This window comes from Equus caballus, chromosome 3 (genome assembly GCF_041296265.1).
Source record: "Equus caballus isolate H_3958 breed thoroughbred chromosome 3, TB-T2T, whole genome shotgun sequence".
In the NCBI taxonomy this organism is placed as follows: Eukaryota; Metazoa; Chordata; class Mammalia; order Perissodactyla; family Equidae; genus Equus; species Equus caballus.
The window spans coordinates 93,183,870-93,190,848 of NC_091686.1; positions in this window are offsets into that span (position 1 = coordinate 93,183,870).

Sequence of the window (6,979 nt, forward strand, 5' to 3'; positions counted from 1 at the left end):
TTATGTAGTTATCTCGAGAGCCTGTTCATTGTCCTTGTGAAGCATTATAGCTGGAACACCAAGATTGTTCATTGTTTTTACAATGATAAAGCGTGCCCGTGTTTTGTTAATAATCACTGAAATCTACACAAAAGGCACATGCCGCCCGAGTACCACTAGTTCTTCCTACAATTCCTTAATCTCTTCCGTATCTGTGAGTACCTTTTTTGTGCCTAAAGCTGAATTTTTTTTCTTTTCTCTTCTTTTTCTTGATGAGTCTTCTCAGAGTTTTCTCTATAGAATTTATATATCTTGAGGAACAGTTTTTGGTTTTACTTACCAAAGCTTATGTTATTATTTTCCAATTCACTGATTTCTGATTTTCTCGACTTCATTTGCATTGATACTGACAGGAGACAGAAAAGGTAAAGGCTGATTTTAGATTGTACTCATTTCTGAGCAAACAATTCATCCTCCTGTTACTTTCTTTGATTTATTGTGTTGTTTTCTGGTTGCTTAAGTTAAATGCTTAGACTTTTTCTTTTAAATTACTGTCATTTCATAATACAAGTATTTAGTTGTGGCAATTTTATTTGAATTTCAAAGGACAGGGTGACCCCAGCAGACATCTAGACTACACACGATTTATAAAAGAAGAGTTGCTCTCTCAAAAAAAGGCCTGTGCGCAAGATGACTGTGGAGAAAATGGTGGAACATTAGAACCAGGAGCAGCCTTAAGGAGAGCCAAAGTCTTACACTCTGCAAATGGGGGACCTGATGAGAGATAATGAAATCATTTGTCTGACTTTAAAAAGTCAGATATCTTCACACTGTGTCTATCCTCCAGTTGAGCAAGAAGTCTTTAAAAAACAAAGCAACGAAGAACTACCTCTTTTCCTCCCTTCTTTCTCGCTGCATGATACCAGATCACCCAATATCCTGAAAAGAACCTAGTTAACTGTTTCCTTTCATAAGCAACCCAAGTCTGAAATACTGTACAAATTCTATTTTCAAAGCTGAGCTTCAGCCAGGCACTGCCCCAGGCTTCCCCCTTCCCTCCAGGTTGGAAATTGGAGGGAAATTCTGGAAGGCAGAAGAACAAGGCCTAATGTTGATGACATCTGCTTCAACTGAGAATTTTAGATGCAAGCACAGGGAACTTGGATAATTAAAGTTAACTCAGTGAAAAAAGATATGTCACAATTATTTGGGCCCCTGTTATGGCGCCTGTCCTTCTCATATTTTCTCCCAGTCACCACAGAATGGTTTCATTGTCTTAATCTTGCAGTTCTTAACCAGAGCTGGGGACAGGGGGTATGCCTATTCGAATCACCTTGGAAGTTTTTGGTCAAAATTATATTCTTTTTACTCCTTGAATGATAAACAATGATCTAATCAAAGAAGAAGGGAGTAATAAAAGATGAAAAGGAATCTAGGAATCTAGTTTTGGAAATAATTAGAAATGGGGACAGATGTTCATCATATGACTAATGATGAAAACTTTGATCAGCATGAATGTCCAACAACAGGAAAATAAATTACATTACAGTAATCCATATTATGGAGTGTGTTTATACTATTATAACTACTTTTAATACTATGAGAAATGATGCATGCTTAAACTTTTATTGCAAAATGTAGGGTACAAAAATATATAAAATATGATCTCAACTATTTAAATGTTTAATTTATATACACAGAAAAAAGATTAGACAGGAAAATCAACAAAATGTTAGCAGACTTTTGTTTTTAATGGGAGTAATGGAGAGGGTATTTTTCCCTTTATACTTTTTTTTTTTTTTTTTTTTGCTTTTCAGTGTTTCTCTCAGAAGCATTGTTGCTTTTATAATCAGAAATAAATCAAGAGAGGTTTATGGGTAAACTTCAAATCTGCACCTTCTGTTTCTTACAGTCAGTTCTAGAGAAAGAAAAGGAAAGGAAGATGGGGGGAGGGAGGAGAGAGGAGGAGATGCGAGGAGAAAGTTATAACAAAGAGAAAAGGAAATACCGTTGGTTTACCAGTAGGGGTGATATTCAAAATATTTAATGAGAGTCTGGCCCAGGCTCCATACAATGAGCACACAGTTGGACTGTAACTAACTGGTCCACACAGGCGTATTCCCACAGAACGTTAGCCTGTTTGCAGGCTCACTTCACAAGGGAAGGTGTTGCTGGGAATATCCTGACCATCGCTGAACCTTTGTGTACACCATCTCCTCACACAGAGCACATTTACCTGCATCTCCATCTGTCAAAATCCTGCTTAGGTGCTTGTCTTCCATGAAGCCTTTTCTAGCTGTTCCAATCAAAATAAGCTTCTTTCTCTGTTTCCCTATAGCCTCGTCCCCATTTCTCTATTGTAGTACTTACCATAAATGCTGCCTCATAGTATAGGAATTACGTGCTTTCCCGCTATTCCGTATCCCCACAGTACCTAACATGGTAGAGATTGCATTTGAGTCCTCCTCCAGCTGTATTCAAAGCAAGGACTCTGTCATTACAGAGTACCTTCCAGAGAGTCCTTGGTGTTAGGGCAGCCTTGCCTTTTGCAACTTTGGCTTACCGATTGGCTCGCATCCAGGATCTGAGCAATTTCCTGAGGTGGGATAGCAGACAGGTTTCCTAAACCGGCCCCTCTGAGGAAACAAGGGGCTCAAAAGGAAGTTGGCCTGATTGCAAGGGATGCCCTCTATTGATGGTGAGAGTAGAGCTAGATGTAGGTGGTGACTGGGATGGAAGTTGGAGGAGAAAATAGACAACATCAGGGAAGTGTCAACTGGACGTACTCCCAGAGGTACCTGCAGGGAATACTGGGTGGTGCTTTTGCAAAAAGACAAAAAGTTCTTAGCTTTGGAACATCAGAGAGTCAACATAATCATTCATTTACTTAGTAACGAAACATTAATACTATCATGGTCAGGCCACGTGCTGGATATTGGAAGATTACATAACATACATTGTTAGGAAAGTTGTAGTAAAATGGTGACTGTCACAGACTTACACACACAGCTGAGTTGAATTGATCTAAATCCACTATATTAGTTTCCTAGGGCCTCCATACAAAGTACCATAGACTGGGGGGCTTAAACAACAGAAATTTATCGTCTCACAGTTCTGGAGGCTCGAAGCCCAAGATCAAGGTGTCAGTAGGGTTGGTTCCTTCTGAGGGCTGTGAGGTAAGGATCTGTTCCAGTACATTCTCCCTGGTTTGTAGATGTCTATTTTCTCCCTGTGTCTCTTCATATCATCTTCCCTCTATGCATATCCTGTGTGCGAATTTTCCCTTTTTATAAGGACACCAGTGTACTGGATTAGAGTTCACCCAAATGACCCTATTTCAACTTGATTAACTCTGTAAAGACCCTACCTCCAAATATCACATTCTGAGGTACTGCGAACTAGGATTTCAACACACGAATTTTGGGAGGACACGATTCAACCCATAATACCCACTCACGTCTTACAGGGTAATCCAAAACTAAATCCAAATGTCATCAGACAGCCTTGAACTGCTTCTCTGGCTGTGTTGCATGGGGACTGCCACCCAGCATTATCCTTGAGAGGAAGGGTAGCAGGAACACCAATCACAGCAGCAATAGGTAAGTTACAACATGCCACTCTCACCCTGCCAAGGGGGTTGGCAGCTTTCTCCTTGAGCTCGGTTCCTGTTTTCCTGTCTAGTTCCTGGCAGCAGGGAAAGATGCACAGCAAACAATGACGGTGATGGTGTATCTGGCACTTCACCTTGCAAGGGCTTGCCAAGGACACAGAAGACAGCCTGAGAAAAGTAGAAGCCCAGTCCTTTACATATGCAACCCAGCCAGACAGGCTAAACATATCTAAATGCCTCTACCAAACCCCAACATAACTGATACAATCATTAAACTGGACACCACCAAATAAAATGCGCCAATCTGCTTTCACTGAAATATTAAAAGTGAATCTCAAAGGTGTTCCAAAAAATAATTAAATCTTTCAGTTGTAAACATGTAAAAAATACATTTCATATCACTTATTATCTAGTTCCAATCCCTTTCCGATGCACCAAAGAGGAACTAAAGTAGAAAGACATCATTGATCAAAATGAGGATATTTGAAATACGGTTGCACTGTCTTAAATGGACCGTGACACATTAACTCAATCATTTAAGTTAATGCATAACTTGATACAGCTATTGAACAGGAAATGATCTCATTTGGTAGCATCTGGCCAAAAAGATACAGCTGAAATATATATATAGTCAACAATTTCCAATTAGAGCACAAAAATGGATGAGGTCTGCTGACCTCATGCACGTATCCTTACTAGAAGTCTATCTAGTTCATTTTCTGTTTTATCTGTAATCTTTAAATGTATTACCACAATGAACTCTTACATTGGGGTGGTAAGTTTGTATAAGTGCATGAACCAAATGAAAAATACATAAAGCATTAGCTACCAGGACTCTTGATGAAGTTGTGCCAGATTCACGGGCTAATTTCTGACCTCTAGTGGTAAAGTTGCAATAAGGTCCTCGAATATATCATACTCCACTCTAAATTGCTGCTGACACTGGGGAGAGAATCCATCTATAAAGGACTAAAAGGAAGACAGTCACCCACAATTTCAGAAGGAATTGGTCTCTTTGACCCTGGGTGGTTTGGGACATTAGTGAACTCCTTGGCTGATGTCCACTTAAATGCTGATTTCAAGCCTCATGCAAGCAAGACTTATTCAAGAACTCCAGACAAAGCAAAGCAACAGTACTTGGGTTTGCATTCAGACTCTTCTCTTCCTCTCCCCAACCTCTTCAGAGTACTAGTGATTAGGAGAAAACTCAAAGCAAGCAAGGAGAGGAAAGAAAGGTGTGGATAATTGGTACCCATACATGAGCTAACAAATGTAGATATATCACTTAATCACACATAATAAAGTATTTCCAAAAACAAAAAGCAATACTGATACATCAAAAGGAATGTAGTGTTTAGATATCAGAAAGTAATCCTTCCATTATCATTTATAACTAGGTACACTTAAAATTTTTAAACCATAAAGTGGATGTAACCAATTCGGACGTTGGCCCCATAAGTCAGAGATTACACCACTAAGGAGAAAGATTGCTAGCACAATATTATTTTTAGAATAATAGCAGAGCAAAGATAAAATTCAGGGAGAAATGTGTGTTTCAAGAAAAACAAAATTATCTTCCCTGATGATGACAGGATTATCATTTTGAGTTGTCTATTTCTGTTAACGTAGGCAATGCAATTGGTAATTCCCCAATCTTAATGAATTACAAGAGCTCCATAGAGATAATGCAGCTTGTAAAGCTCACTGCATCTGGTCCATATCACAGCCTTTTCTATTGTTCTAAATTTTGTTCTTTAGAACTCAGATACACATGCAACATTGCCACACCCACTCTCCATATTTTTATCTACTAGCACATTCTTGTATTTGTATGTATGTAGGTAGGTATGTGTGTACTTTTATCTTCTTGTTTATCTCTGGCCTCCATCTAGCCCCTCAATCTCAGTTAACTACCTGCTGTTTATCTTTACATAGCCTTCTCCCTGGTCATATAATCATAAATATACACATACACCAGAGTTGCCATTAACTGTTTAATCAGTTAAAACATTTAAGAGTTTGAAAAGGTATATTAATGCATTTCCTGATAGTGCTGGATCATCACAGACATCAGCTAAACTATCTGACTGTAACATTTGATACTAGAAAGTGGCCTAAAGTGAAATATAATAATATATACATAATTTGCACACTAGATAATTCACGCTATCAAGTATGACATTTTTCACTACATTTTAAAATATGCATCTATAATTTAATTATGTCTGTTAAAAAAAATAATATTTGGAAAGCAATGCACACAGTTTTTTAAAAATCTGTCCAGACAATGAAAGTAAAATCTCCCTCTCCTACTTCTGACTCCCCAGGCCGACCCCTAGGGTCAACTGCTCTTCAGAGTTTTTTATAGAACCTTTCAGAAATTCTTCATGTGTAACAGGGACAAAAATGATTACTGTGGGAGTATTCATAGCTTCTTTCCATCCTCCTATCTACTAATAAAAAAATTCTGACATTTGTACCCTTGACCCCTTCCCACCTCCTACCTTCCTACCTCCCACTGCCTCATTATGCAGATAGGACAAATGGCGGAGTGGGGGGGCTTTTAAGGGAAGAAACAAAGAAGCTGAGGTAGGAGATTTATATCCAAAAAGCCCAGGCCTATTCATTATAGGGGAAGAAAAACAGAAATGGAAAGAAAGAGGGAGAGGTGACAGATGAAGCCTGTCACTGGCAGAGGTATCAGGGAGGGTTTTGGTGAAAGGGGGTAAGTAAGAAATATGGTGCCAGAGGTTTTGGGGTATCTACAGAATATGAGAGAGTGGGAGACAGAAAGACTATGTGGGAATGCAGACGTAAAGAGGCGTTCATACAAGTTATGTTTTATATAACTTGTGTTACATAAAATACAAGTGTTTCATATAAGTTCTTTGAAGAATACAAATAAAGAGTAGAATTACTTTTACTGTCTTCTGAACATGATACCCTCTGGAGCTGAGTCATTAGGAACCTGGGATCTATTCTGTCCACTTCATGTGTGGGTTTGCATTCATGTATGTATGTGTGTGGGTGTGTGTACATGTGTGTGCAGAGAAAGAGAGAGACAATATATAAGTGGATCTATCTACATATACCCCTTATAAAAAACATGAATGGGATCATAGTGTAAGTACCCTTTTTCACCCTGCTTTTTTTCCCTTAAACATATAGATTGATTTATATCCTGCCTGCTTCCTAAAAACATTTGAGTTAGTTTACAGTGAAATCTCAGGCACATGACCTAAAATTGTTAACGTGACTCCAAGGATAGGAATCAAGAAATATAATGGCGAAGGGAGAAACTATATTCAGAAATTCTAGTTAATAATTTCATTTCACAAGTGTAATAAAAAATTAATAAGGTATTTTAAAAATAGATTCCTAAATAACCAA